We start from the raw sequence: 15,669 nt of genomic DNA on the forward strand, positions 1-15,669 counted from the left end.
TTTGTATTGTGTTTGTTGTATACTATTAAGTTGGCCAAGACTATGACACACACACACACACACACAGAGCAGTTGATTGGCACTATTGTTTTATTGCAAGGACTGGCAATATATACATGAAATATATATATATATATAAATCGGGGATTATCTAAGAGAAATATGAAAAAAATTAACAACGGATAGATGAAATAGTGAGAGAGGAAAATACGTTAATTAAACACCGCCAATTCTCAATGAATATAAGGTATTTAGTTGTGTTTCTCAAAAGGTTTTGTCCAGCCGAGCTGTTCCACTTTATTTACCAGGAAATGAGAGCAAACTTAATTACAAAAGTTTTAATTTCTCGAGTTCACAAATTATTTCAGGTCACCTTAAATAATGTTCCCAAACTCGAGATATACACGAGTGTGCCTCACACTGTTGCTGCGAGCGATATATATATATATATATATATATATATATATATATATATATATATATATATATATATATATATATATATATATATATATATATATATATATATATATATATATGCTGATAACCACAAGGAAAGAAGAAAACACGAAGTTCCCAAGCGCTTTCGTGTAATTCACATCTTCAGGGTGAGTACAGACTAAAGAGATAATACACCTGAAGATGTGAATTAGCGCTTTCTTTCCTTGTGGTTATCAGCATATACCTAGATCGCACCTACAGTGATATATATATATATATATATATATATATATATATATATATATATATATATATATATATATATATATATATATATATATATATATATATATATATATACACAAATCTATGTAATATTAACGTCCTTTCAACCTGTGTTACATATTTCCACTGCTGACATAGTGAATTTCTGTGCCTTTACCTGTACCTTTTTCTCGATAAATAACAATTCTGTCTGTACCTGGACTAGTACCCGTACCTGTGTGGTGAAAATGTACAGTCGCTCAAAAAATTATCTTCATAAAATTATGTTAGACCATGACACAACGGACGAAGAGCTTTGGCAACCTTACCGAGACAAAAGGCGTCACAGTGTTCATTCTGAAACTCATCGACAGTTTTTTGAGCGAGTGGACCTGTACCTGTGAGGTGTAAATGAACCGATACTCGTGTGGGGAATATATTGCTGTACCTGTAATTGAATCTGTACTTATATTATTATTCCTAAATGAATGACATGAATTAAAGACAATGTGTGCTGTCTGTACACCTGACAACAACAGATAATTAAATGTGTCAGACAGGTGATGGTGGGAGCCAGAGGTTGGTCAGCTGTGCCCAGGTAAGGATGATATCAGGAATTACAACGTACAGGTTAATTGGTAGGTGTGTGTGTGTGTGTGTGTGTGTGTGTGTGTGTGTGTGTGTGTGTGTGTGTGTGTGTGTGTGTGTGTGTGTGTGTGTGTGTGTGTGTGTGTGTGTGTGTGTGCTGCAATTTCAAAAAAGAGTTAACAAAAAAGAGTTAGAAAACGAGCGAGGAAAAACTTGATACCCGGAGAAAAATAAACTATTTAAATATTTACACAGTTTGTGAAGGTTCAGTTTCAGAGAGGGTCGTTGACTGGGGCGCTCACGTCACTTAAATCTGGGAGGACTGCGGCGTGAGGTAAGACTCAGTTGCCATGGTGACACGCTCAACCCACACAATCATTGAAGGTCTGGCTGGGGCAACAATCACTCATCTCTTTATGGCAATTTTATCTCCGTAATTGGACACATAAAAACCGCCACTAATTCCTTAACTCAAGTTACAACTCAAGGATGGATTCTCAGTAGTTTGAAGGATAAAGATTTTCCCTCATCTGCTCAATTAATACCGCATTACCGGCTTATTTGACATGCCAACACAGTGCAGCAAATTGGGACTTCATAATTTGGGCAACTAAAGTTTTCTCGTAATTGAAGACGTGAGAATATATCTAAATGGATCAAGCCGCAAAATAATTAATTATGAAAGCATCGTACGTTAAATGTACCCCCCCCCCCCTCCAAAAACAAAAATAGTTTGCCCCTCTGTGCCTAATCAGATAACTTACAAGCTGCGACACAAAGTCACAGTTGTTACTATTATGGCACCGAAAATACACTTAGACTGCACAAGAACTGGAAGTGTGTATCTGAGAGAAGTCAGAGTCTCAATTTAAGACGACGAATGTAAGTGAAAATGTAAAACTACACACAAAAAAAACATCCAAATATGGCGTCACAATTCCACTGAAACTCTACCCTAACTAGATACCTTCACTTAACACCACTCAGTAGACCAGATGAGTGTAATTTTGTCTAGTGTCAAATAAACGTATCAAGTTAAGGTAGTCTCTCGGTGTCATATGTGTGTGTGTGTGTTTTAACTTAAGTGAATCAGTTATCTACAGTTACGAGTATTATCCGTCGTGAGAGTCATTGAGAATCAAGTTGGCAGGTATCCAGCAAATGACTTACTTACGTTGTCAATGGTCTTACGACAAGCCTTGCTCATTAGTGTGTTTGCCTGTCAAGACATGGTGACAAGTTTATTAAGAGAGAGAGAGAGAGAGAGAGAGAGAGAGAGAGAGAGAGAGAGAGAGAGAGAGAGAAGAAAAAGGAGGAAGGAAAGGGACAGTGGGGGTTGGAAACGCAACTTTCAATTTCCCTCGCCAACAATGCAGACGGGAGCCGCCCAGGCCTCGGGGACACTTGATCACAACACAAACAACACCGCTACGAACAACAAAGCAACTCAAACAAGGGGACTAAAACGTTAGATCCTGAAACAAATAAACACGGTATTTCACGGCAGGGGCTCAGCAAGGACGACCGGTCAGGGACAATTTGTGCTGAGGGGGTCGGTAAGTTCTCGGGGCGGTATGAACGATGGCCATGCAAAAAGGGGACTTACCACCCCTCTCTCTCTCTCTCTCTCTCTCTTGTAAACAATACAGAGAGGATGAGTCTGTGTAACTCTACGATGACAATGCTGTTCTTCTTTCAACTACTACTGCTGTTATTGCTGGCGGGGATGATGTTGGGAGGAATAGAGAGCCTCGCTGTACCATTGAAGATAATCAATTGCCGCGTGGGGATGTTTACATTCAGAAAAGATGAAAGAATTCTCCCTCGTATTCAACTATCTGTCTTGGTCAGAATGGACAGGCGGGGGAGATCACAGGGCAAGTGTTTCACCTTCCTCAGCATCCATCTCTTACGCAACACGAACGAGTTTTTGTTCTTTCTTTTCTTTTTTATATTATCTTGGGGGTGTTGTCTTGTATTATTTTTTTCCTTGTCGGTGAGGAAAACCAACGAGCCATTAGTCTTTTAATTAAGGGTTGTTAAGACGTCACTACTGTATGGTGGGGTAACTCAAGCGATAGTACGGGTGTGAGGGGTGGTGGTGGTGGTGGTAATGGTGGTGGTGGTGGTGGTGGTGGTGGTGGTGGTGGTGGTGGTGGTGGGTGGTGGTGGTGATGGTGGTGGTGGTGGTGGTGGTGGTGGTGGTGGTGGTGGTGGTGGTGGTGGTGGTAGTAATGGTGGTGGTGGTGATGGTAATGGTGGTGGTGGTGGTGGTAATGGTGGTGGTGATAATGACGATAGTGATGGCAGTGGTGGCGAGAGAGAGAGAGAGAGAGAGAGAGAGGAGTGGGTGATGTGTGTTAGGGTACAGTGGCGCCCGGGGACATGGGCAGTTGTTATTACTACCACCACTACCCCCCTAGCCACAGCCACCAACACCCTAGCCACAGCCACTACCACCATCACCACTACAGCCACAACCACTAACAAAGCCTTCACCATTACCACAGCGTTTACCGTTGACCACCACAACTACCACTACCATAACCACCACCAACACAACAGCCATCACCACCACCACAACCCCCACCATAGCCACAACCACCACCACAACAGCCACCACCACAATAAGGGGTGATGAGATAGGTGTGGCATGGAATTTAGCGGGTAGTGGTAAGAGGTTAGTAGTGGTAGCAGGTGGTGGTAGAGAATGGTGGTAGTTGTTGCCACTGAAGAAATCTCGGCATCTGGAAGTCCACGGTAACCATAAAAGAACTTCCTCTTTTTTAATTTCCTGTCGTGCAGAAAATGCCAATAACCCAGAGACGATTGGTTGATCTTCACATCGTGACAATATGCTAATCAATTATGTAGTCATATAAATAAGATTTTCCAGGTTTTAATATGAACTAAACGGGGTGATTGGTTGTACAAAAATGGTGAAAATCGTCTCAGCCAAAGAAAGGCCACGAGAGGATCGGCTAATCGTCAAATCCTGACTGATTAGAGAAGCAAAGACTGAGAAACATACTGTCAAAAGGAAAGATGAAATAGGAAATAGACGAAGGGAAGAAAAGATTGAGAGAGACAGTAACAAGATGAAACATGGAATAAGAAACAGACGAAAACAGAAGAAAAAGATTAAAATTTAAAATAATAAAATACCCAACTAACGAAAGATTAAAAGAAGCTGTTGAAAGAAAGAGGAGCTAAGAAAAAAGACGGAAATAAGATATTCAACAACATTTGAAGAGAAAGAAAAACTAAGAAAGATAAACAAAAGCAAAACAACAGAAAAATTCTCCAATAATAAAGGCAGAAACAAGAAAAAGAAACATAAATAATTCACAAAATATGATAATAAAATGACCAGAACGAGAATAAGAAAGAGGTGATGAAGAAAAGACGCAGAGATAAAATAATCCCCAAAGCTGAACGCCGAAAAAAGACGAAAGCACGAAAAGTAACAAAATATGAGAATGAAAATAAAGAGAAGGGGAATAGCGAAAGAGGTGATAAAGAAGAGGCAAAGAAAGACGGGAGTAAGAGATAATTATGCTGGGGAAAGATTGGGTGTGAAGATGAGGAGGAAGAGAACGACGCAAATGAGCCAATTGTTGGTTGTAAAAAATGATTTAAGGAGTAGAGAAGTGAGGGGGGGAGAGGAGAGGGAGGTGGATAGAAGAGAAAAGAGGGGGGGAAGAGTGGTGGGAGGAAGGGAGATGAGAGGAAGGGTGTAGAGGAGGGAGGAAAGGAGGAGAGAGGGAGGGAGGAGAGGGAAAGAGATGGAAGAAAGAGACGAGGGGATAGAGAGAAGTGGAAGGAAGGGAGATGGGAGGAAGAGAAGAGAGGAGGGAACGAGCGAGAAAATAGGAAGAGAGGAAGGGAGGATAGACAAGGGAAAGACATAGTGAGGGAGATGGATGGAAGAAGAGGGGAGAGAGAGTGCGAGAAAGAGAGAGGAGGGAGGGAGGGAGGGATGAGAGGAAATAGTAAAATAAGGGTGAGGAATGGAAGGAGGTAGAGAGAGAGGCCTTTTTTTTTACATTTTGTTGGGTGAAATTTGAAAGGAAGGGAGTGGAAGGAGAGGGTAGGGGAAAAAGAGTGGAGGGAGGAAGGAGGAACGAAAGGGAGGGAGGAGAGGTGAAAGGAAAGGGTGAAAGTGAATATCTATCAATCTTTCTTTTTCCCAATCAATGTAAATTTCTCTCTCTCAACAAGCGACTGACTAACTCTGTAAACATACAACGCTCACAACCTTGACCTGGCGGACCCCCAAAAATCGAGCATTTTAGACATTTTTATCCGAATTTTTTAGCCTTCCTGTATCATTAGGTCTGCTTATTATACTTTTGTTTCTTTGCACATTCTCGTCAGTTTCTGCTCTCTTAATTTTTGTAAACTAATTAACGAAGTCTAATACTCAAGGAAGCGTAAAATTACTTTCAATACGTAGAATAATTAGATAAAAATGCGATATACGAAGCAAATAATGTATTTTATATATTTTGAATGTTGTTTTCATATTTCATCATCAAGTTCAGTGATTCCTCATGAGAAAAATAAGAGAATAAACACAAATGTCTTTCAGTTGTAAAAAGTCAACAAACTTCAGCGCAACACTAATTAAGGTGTAAAAATATACCTGTTCTTTTCAATTGTTTACAAAATGCAAACAGGATTATAAGTCTGGTCTTTGTGTCAATAATCGTGTTATTTCTTCTACTTTTTTTCTTTGTGTGTGAGTGTGTGTAATTTTTTGGGGTCCCAAGGCAGCAGAATTCATGAGATAATTTAGAAATACCACAGAAAGGCTGCTAGTGGTCTGTCACACACACACACTAACAACTTTTATTCATACACGTTGAATATACCTGTCTGCCCATTATTATTATTGTTGTTGTTGTTGTTGTATCATTATTTACTTTTATTATTTTTGTCTCAGTAACTCTCTCTCATATTACCTCTCACACTCTCCCTAAATCCCTCTCCCTCCCACTCTCTCATTCTCTGATTCTCTCTCTCTCCAGTTTCCCGTGCCATCTAATCAGGTAATGTTGTCCTTCCTGCCACCACGAGATGTAAAAAAGAAAGAGAGAGAGGGGGGAGGGATGAGGTATTGGCCCAGGACCTCTCTCTCTCTCTCTCTCTCTCTCGTTCTCGTTAATCAAGAAGCACTTCACCTTCTCCAGATTAACTCGGTGTTTCTTCGAGAATTTGAGACAGATTTTCTCTCGTGTTTATACGGGATATTTTCCTTCCAGTAAAAGCTCTGTTGGTAGATTTTTATTGTATTTTTTTTTTTTCTCCTTAAAACACGAATCCTTAAAACTAATTCTGTTTTTCCAGATTTTTCGTAAGGTTGTAATTTCGCCGCAGATTTTTTCTTTTATCCGGTCAGCATCTCGTTTCAGATTTTATACTTATGGTAAAAAATTTCATGGCCGATTTTCACTTAAGGTAATATCAGAATTCCAATTACTAATTCATGTTAGTCAAAAAGTAAGAAATTCAAAAATATTTTCTAAAGTCAAATTGTCATGAAACATTATACCTCGAAATCTGGTGAAATGTTTGATCTTAATTCAACTAAAATTTGGCGATTTTTTTTTAACAACAATCTTTTACCGTCCGCTCACTTGTCTCTCCACTTCAAACTGACTAAAACTTCCTTCTCGGTTGAGCAAGGGACACGGCAAGAATGTCGACGGTGTTGCTTCATTAGAATTGCTTATTGGACGATCAACACAGATTTTTAAACGAAGTCGAAGGAGTCGCCTCAGGTGATGTAGAATTATATTTTTTTTAATTTTTATTATCTTTTGCTACGTGGCACTGAATATATATTGCATTTAGAGGTAATTACCTTCCCGGTTCAGAGGTAATTGCCCTGCTTGTTCAGTAGGCTATGGCTATTGTCACGGCCACTACTGAATAACCTTCCTCTTTCAGCAGTACTTCACTCCTTGGCCCATTAATCAGACTCACGTTCTTGAATAACGGCTGTGGTTAACTGACCAGAATATGTAGACACTCATTGCTACCTCTGACTGATAGGACTGATAAATACTAATTTATAACAATTAACAACCATTATATGTACAATAAAACAAAGAGTTCAGACACTGACACTGCATGGACTTGTGGCCCAACTGATTTAGTAAATTATCAATCTTCTTTTCCTCCATTCACAAAAGTATCACTTAACATATATATATTAGTTAGGGAAAATAGTTTGATAATTGGCGACATGGTATCAGCACTGTGTGGGTCACTGGTCCATCCGCTCCGCCAGCTAGTGAGAAGCAGGCAAGCCTGGCTGGCAATAGAGTATGGTTCTGGTACCGCTGGTTTGGACTTAGGATATATGTATCTGGAGATAAGTAGTTTATTCTTTTGTACCGTTCAAGTGTATGATAAGGCTGAGTTTTGGGTTTAGGTTAATTTAGGCTGTGGTTGCTTGTATTGAAATATTCTGGTTCTTTACCTGTTTTTGTAAATACATTCCTGGTTTTATTATAATACTAAATTATGCAGTGTGTGATTCCTCCTCAATATGAGTTAATCTGAGGCTTATTAAGAACCTGGAGAACATTATATTAGAGTAATTATAGTGTTCACCCTGCTTGTTGTTGTGACCACTAGTGGCAGGGGTTTGTTTCTTTATGCTTTCACGATCAAGTCTCGCCTCTTATTTGACTAGTGGCAAATTCTTGATTAAGAGGAGTGTTGGCATAACACTGTCGTCGCACACCCCCCCCCCCCCTCCAAAGGTCTATTGCATTAAAACTTATTATTTCTGGGTTCTTAAAAATTCGCGGTATATGAAACAAACTAATTATTTCATTATTAACAAAAAACAAAACAAAATGTCCAATGTATGTAACTAACTCGAGTAAATATAAGCTAAGATCGTTTTCGTTAGGTTAGGTTAGGTAGATTTGGTTAGGTTAGGTTTCATTAGATTAGGTTAGGTTTCGTAAGTTAGGTCAGGCTTGCTCAGGTTAGGTTAGTTGAATTTAGGGCAGATTAATTTTAGTTAGTTTAGGCTGATTCGTTTCATTATCAACCGACTCGACTATAAACAAACACAACCTCCCCCCCCCTTCAGTCTAACAATACACTCCTAAATCCACCATTATCTCTCACCCTCTCAAGCAGCTGGTAAGACCCCGCCAAGAACTTCCGAGGACTGTGGTAGCCCTCCTCCACACCTCTACCAAGGAAGGCTTTTACCTGCCATTAGAGATAATAACAGAGGCAGTGAGACGCGGCCCTGGGACGGAGATGGGAGCAGAAGACTAGGCGGAAAGAATTGAAACCTTTTCTTCACCTGTGATTAAGGCAGACACCTGTGCTGCGGCAGTGGTCGTGGTGGAATCTTAAAGGACACGCACAGAACGGACGGCGGTGAAGATCAGGCAGGAAGAATCGACACAGCTCTCCCTCACATGTGATTAACCAACACATCTACCTGAGCTCCAGCAGTGGACACGGGGGCTTCCCTCACCACACACGCACGCCTCTCATCACCCATCCTGAATGTGTCCACACGTGTCAGGTGTTATTTTACGGCAGGTGAGGACAGCTGTAGAATATCCGTGAAATGGTCTTTTTGTTACGTGTTATCTTGCACCGAGAAAATCCCTTTCAGGTGGGCAATTCTTAAGTTCGAGATTATTATTATTTTCCTTTGGTTTCTGACCCACGGAGTTTAGTAAATGTATATAATTTGCTTTCCTGAATGTGACTTTATTTTAATGTTATTTTGTTTCTCCGTCACTAAATAGCTACTAAATTATTAGAACGATTGTGATGAAACTTGGCAGGTGGACTGAGTGTAGGCTATAGAGGAGGTTGATGGACTTTGGGAAGACTGGGCCAATGGGTCAAGGGTGAAAGGATCCGCCACTACTACTGCTGTTACTGTCGCTACTATTACTACTATTTCTAGTATTACTACAACTACTACTCCTCTACTTAATAATACTACGACTACTAACCATTACTTCTACTACTTCTGCTGCCAATTACTACTGCTTTCGTTGCTATTGTCGCCACCATCACCACCTCTACACACACCATCACCACCTCTACACCCACCATCACCACCTCTACACCCACCATCACCACCTCTACACCCACCATCACCACCTCTACACCCACCATCACCACCTCTACACCCACCATCACCACTATCATGCACCTCTACACCCACCATCACCACCTCTACACCCACCCACCCTCACCACCTCTCACCACCATCACCTCTACACCCCATCACCACCTCACCCACCATCACCACCTCTACACCCACCATCACTACACCATCATCACCACCTCACCCACCATCACCACCTCTACACCCACCATCACCACCTCTACACCCACCATCACCACCTCTACACCCACCATCACCACCTCTACACCCACCATCACCACCTCTACACCCACCATCACCACCTCTACACCCACCATCACCACCTCTACACCCACCATCACCACCTCTACACCCACCATCACCACCTCTACACCCACCATCACCACCTCTACACCCACCATCACCACCTCTACACCCACCATCACCACCTCTACACCCACCATCACCACCTCTACACCCACCATCACCACCTCTACACCCACCATCACCACCTCTACACCCACCATCACCACCTCTACACCCACCATCACCACCTCTACACCCACCATCACCATCACCACCTCTACACCCACCATCACCACCTCTACACCCACCATCACCACCTCTACACCCACCATCACCACCTTTACACCCATCATCCTCACTACTCTTCTTCTCCTTCGTTTTGTGGTGTCAGTATCCCATGTTCGAGTCCCCCCCTCCCCAGGTACTGACGTATATAATCTGCATCATGACGCTGGCCTCAGGTGGTCCTCAGGCAGGATTGGCTAGGATACTGTGATCCTATCTTAACACGCAGTCCTGGCGTGGGTGTGAGAACGCCTAGGACACCGTCTCTGGGTCCGTAGCCGGCGAAAAGGGTGAGGAGGTCTTTTTTTTGTATGTCTGCAATAAGGGATGATTGAAAAACGCAGAGAGATATGTGTTGAAGGAAACGCATTCATCTATGATAACGCAGTGAGGAATATCCAGACACTCAAGAGATTTATCAAGAAAACGCTCAGAGATTTATCCCAGAAAGCGTTCAGAGATTTATCCAAGAAAACGTTCAAAGATTTATCCAAGAAAACGCTCAAAGATTTATAAAACAAAAACGCTTAAAAAAATATACCAAGAGAACGCAAAATGATGTATCCAAGTAAACACGCAGACTGTTGAGAGTTATTGAAGGTAAGTAATGAAACACCCAACAAACTGCAGCAAGACAAACACCGAAAAAACACACAAAAATCAAATAAAAAAACGCAATTAATAAAAAATGACAAAAAAACGAAATTAAACTCCAATATAAAAAAAAAGCGTAAAAACCATTCCCCCCAAAACACAGAAGAAGACATAAAAGACGCAATGCATAAAAAACGGCACAAAAAACACCATGAATAAATTGCTATGAAAGCCCCCCCCCCAAAGAAATACAAAATAATACATAAATAAAACACGCAAAGAAATGAGAAAAAGCTGCAGGTAAAATTAAAAACCTACAAGAATCCACAAGAAAATACATAATAAACATTCACCTGTTAGTCGGGTACATTGGCAGAGGAGGATTTTTCCCTGTCATCTGTGAAACGATCTAGAGAACCTGTAAAAAGGAAAAAGAAAAACATCAGAAAACTCATTTACATGTTTGAATATTAAGGAATAGATAAAAAGAAGAAAGATTATATTTTGAGTATATTCGTTTGCATGAGTTTGATTGATGAAAAGATACAATTAAAACCTCTATTTAAAGGACTATATGGAGAGGAAAGTCCGTTATATTGACAGTCCGTTAAATATGAAACTTCCATCAAACAAACTATACAGAAATGACAATACGTTATATCGAGGGTCTATTAGATGTGCAACCCCATCTAACGGATTATGTGGAGAGAGAAGTCCGTTATATGGAGGTTTCACTGTAGGTCAGTTTAGAACATTTGAGTGATTTTATATCAGAGTGAATGTTAATACACTATAAAAAAAGTCGAATAAATTTTTAATATATTCCTCTACTTGTTTTGTTTATTGGTGATGATTTAAAACAAAGAATAAATTTTAGAATATTTCTTTACGTATTTATGAATGGTTAGGATAAAATAATAATATTGGTATTTTTTTCTTATGATGAAACAGTAAAAAAACAATACATGTTTTTTCTTTTATATGAGAGGAATAAAAAAAAAGTGATACGAATTAAAAAACAAAAGCGTCGAGTAAAAAAAAAAATAACTTCAAAAGAGACAATTAAAATAAACGTAAAAGAGACGATTAAAAAAAACACGATTACAAAAACCGACAACAAATTCCCTGAAGAAAACTTGACCACACTGTAAACACAACACCGAATATTTTATCAAACAATTTCAAGAAGAAAAAAAATTTCCATAAGATCCACCACCCCCCCTCCCCCTGAGGTTATTCCCGAATCAATTTGCATCTTGAGAATGTCTTCATCATATTCTACAAGCATCCACAACTTCGTATGTAAGCTTCTCATCTGCATAATACCAATTTTTGAGAACACTTACGCTTGAGATTAGATCAATGAGTGTGTAGTGTTGGTCAGGTAATGTGTGTACTGTGGGCTCATGATGAGGTGTAAATATACTCCTTCATATAAAGGGAAAAAATTATCAGTATAAGTAGAGGTTTAAAAATACAATTACAGTAATCCTCATGTGGTGACTGTAACCTAGATGTGGTACCTAACCAAGATATGACAATACAGGTACAGTAATCCCTATGTGGTGACTATAACCTAGATGTGATGCCTTAACCTTGATTATGACAATACGGGTACAGTAATCTCCTTGTAGTTACAGCGCTACAAAGTTACAGTCACTCCTATGTTGTTACTGTATCCTAGATGTGATGCCTTAACCTAGACATAACAATACAGGTATTGTAATCTCCTTGTAGTTACCGCCCCATAAAGTTACAGTCATTACTCTATGTTGACTGTAACCTAGATAAGACAATACAGGTACAGTAATCCCTATGTAGCTACAGCACCACAAAAGGTATATACAACCCGCCCTGTAGCAATTAAGCGAGTGAGGATGCATTCTCAGCGTGGCTGTGAGGCGAAGCAGAAGGGGGCCCCGTCCGGTTTGGCATATGCAAATTAGCCTTATGTGAGATTCTTTGATTTTTATGAAGGTCAGGTGCTGTTTCTCCCCTGTCTGAGAGAGAGAGAGAGAGAGAGAGAGAGAGAGAGAGAGAAGTCGATATGCAGTCACAGAGACAAACAACTATACGTACAAAGACTGAGAGATAAAAAAAACATAAACAGACATATATAAACAAACAATACATACATATACTCTCAAATATCTAGACAGACACAGAAGCAGACAAGACAGAGCGACAGAAAAAACAAGAGACATAAAGACAGATACTCACACTCAAGATCCAAATCGTTAAAAATATCACCTTCCTGCGCCTTCATATTATTTCCAATCGCACAGTAATTGTAGTGGTGTGTGAGACGAGACGTAGAGGATGCATAATGGAGAGGAGAAGATCAAGATGTGAGAGTGATATATATTTGTTTCTTACCAACATTATTATTTCTGATGTATGTGTCATCTTCTGTTATTCTCGAGCACATTTACCCCCTCTCTCTCTCTCTCTCTCTCTCTCTCTCTCTCTCTCTCTCTCTCTGTGTTCCTTTTCTGCTCGTCGCCATTCTCCTCTTCCTTCTCCCCTCTCTCTCATACCACCTCCTCCTCTCCCCCCTCTCACCCCCACTCCGGCACCCCTACTTCTCTCCCCTTATGTCTCCCTTTCCTTTCCTCCTCCTCCTCTCCCTCTGACCTCTCTCATCTCCTCCCTCATGCAACATTAAATCTCTCCTGGCAGTCGTCCATCCTCGCGAGTTGCACAGATTGCTAGCAACTTTAGCCTGGCAGGGGTGTTGATTAGCACTGTATAAGACTGTGATGGCGAGACTTGAGACACAATGGACGGGAGGAGATACTGAGAGATGGATGGTATAGAAGAGAAATTGAGAGACGAATGGTAAGGATGAGGAGACACAGGGATGAATGAGAGGGAGAAGAGAATGGGAGATGGATGGTAGAAATTGACAGAAGAATGATAGGATGAGACACAGGGATGAATGATAAGGATAGAAAGACAGAGGTGAATGGTAGGGAAGATAATTAATTATACTTGGGTTGACCAAAATACCTGGGCCAACTCTTTGGTGTTTTCCGTTATGTGACTTATTTTTATTTATTTTATTTTATTTTATTTATTTTCTTTAATCCGTATTTAAATTGTTATTCGTATTTTTTCTTCTATACACACTATTAATTTATATTATATACATTTTACATTTCAAAATTATAAACACAGTGTACTATACAATACGAACTATACACACAATAATAAAAATCATACACACAAAAATGCAAATAATACAAACTATACACACCATATACATTATAATATAAACTATATTCCCACTATACAAATTATACACACTATACAAACTATACCCAATTAATAAAAAGAGATCAAACGTATCGCTATTAGACTCTTCATTACTGATAAGAGAACCACAACACTGAGGTACACAGGCTGATCTATGTCCAGTCAGGAGAGTCCAATGATTTATACCTCAATACGTTTTAATGTATCGTATAAATAATGGTAATTTTCAGTGGCCAATGGCTGTGTGGGTGATGGACGTATTGTACTTATGGTGAAGAAAACAGGTTAGAGTGTGGGATTTTTTCTGGTTTGCTCTCTCTCTCTCTCTCTCTCTCTCTCTCTCTCTCTCTCTCTTTTCTCTTTCGCTCTCTCCCGTTATTCACCTATCTCTCTTCTTATCTGTCTGTCTGTTTCTCGTTCACTGTTTCTCTTTCTGTTGGTATGTAACTGTCTGTCTGTCAGTCTGTCAGTCTCTCATTATCTTAGATAGATAAACATATATAGATAGATAGCCAGACCGATAGACAGATAGCCAGATAGATCGACAAATATAGACAGATAGCCAGACCGATAGACAGATAACCAGGTAGATAAACATAATCAGGTAGATAGACAGATATAGACAGATAGACGGAGTTCAAGAGCCGAAAAATAGTGCAAGAGACAAAAAAGTTAAATATACAGACGCGTCAAGAGACATCAATTTACATACCATCGTCCACCTGAGTGTTCCCCCAGGCCAGACCCTTACAACCCCTCACCCCTGGTCCTGGCTCCCTGAATCTTAAAGCACTGATTCTCAAAGGCCAGATTTTCAAACGCCAGATTCTCAAAGGCCTGATTCTCAAAGGCCAGATTCTCAAAGGCCTGATTTTCAAACGCCAGATTCTCAAAGGCCTGATTCTCAAAGGCCAGATTCTCAAAGGCCTGATTCTCAAAGGCCTGATTCTCAAAGCCCTGATTCTCAAAGGCCAGATTGACAAAGGCCTGATTCTCAAAGGCCTGATTCTCAAAGGCCAGATACTCAAAGGCCAGATTGACAAAGGCCTGATTCTCAAAGGCCTGGTTCTCAAAGGCCTGATTCTCAAAGCCCTGATTCTCAAAGGCCTGATTCTCAAAGGCTCGTATATATAAACGTCTCCCCTCTAGCGGACTCACATGACATATGATGTAAAGATAGACTCTCAAAGGGGTCTCACGTGAAAGATCTTTTGCTAACGGGTTCATTTACGTTAAGGTGAGACGATAGATTCTGAAAGGACTCCTAAGTGGGGCTCTTCTACAGATGGGTTCACTTAAGCCGAGGTAAAATAAAAACGTGATTCCCATACGCTCTCATGTGAAAGCTTAAGTCTCTCTACAAAATTGATTTCTCAAAAGTTTGTATGTAAGGTTTTGCATCTAACATGACCGTACATAACTTACTCACTGAAGTTATGACACAAAGGTGGCTCTTTAAACACTCACACATTGAAACTTTGACTGTAACTGGAGAAATGATGATATATCTAACTGGTTCACTTAATTTATGATACAGAGACGGATTGGCATGCGTAGGTGGAATTCTGACTGTAACTGAAGATGTGAGGACGTATATAACTGACTCACTTAACCTTTGGGAAAGAATATAAACGGCGAAAATGTATTGTATAGTGTACTGTAGTGTGATGTGATGATATATTTGTACTGTAATGTGATGTGATAATATAGTCTGTACTGTAGCCTGGTGTGATCCATTGTCCAAACTAACGATAAGTGAAAGCACAGAGTTATGACCAGATTTTACAGACTAATGT

Source organism: Homarus americanus, unplaced genomic scaffold (assembly GCF_018991925.1).
Source record: "Homarus americanus isolate GMGI-L3 unplaced genomic scaffold, GMGI_Hamer_2.0 scaffold57965, whole genome shotgun sequence".
Taxonomy (NCBI): Eukaryota; Metazoa; Arthropoda; class Malacostraca; order Decapoda; family Nephropidae; genus Homarus; species Homarus americanus.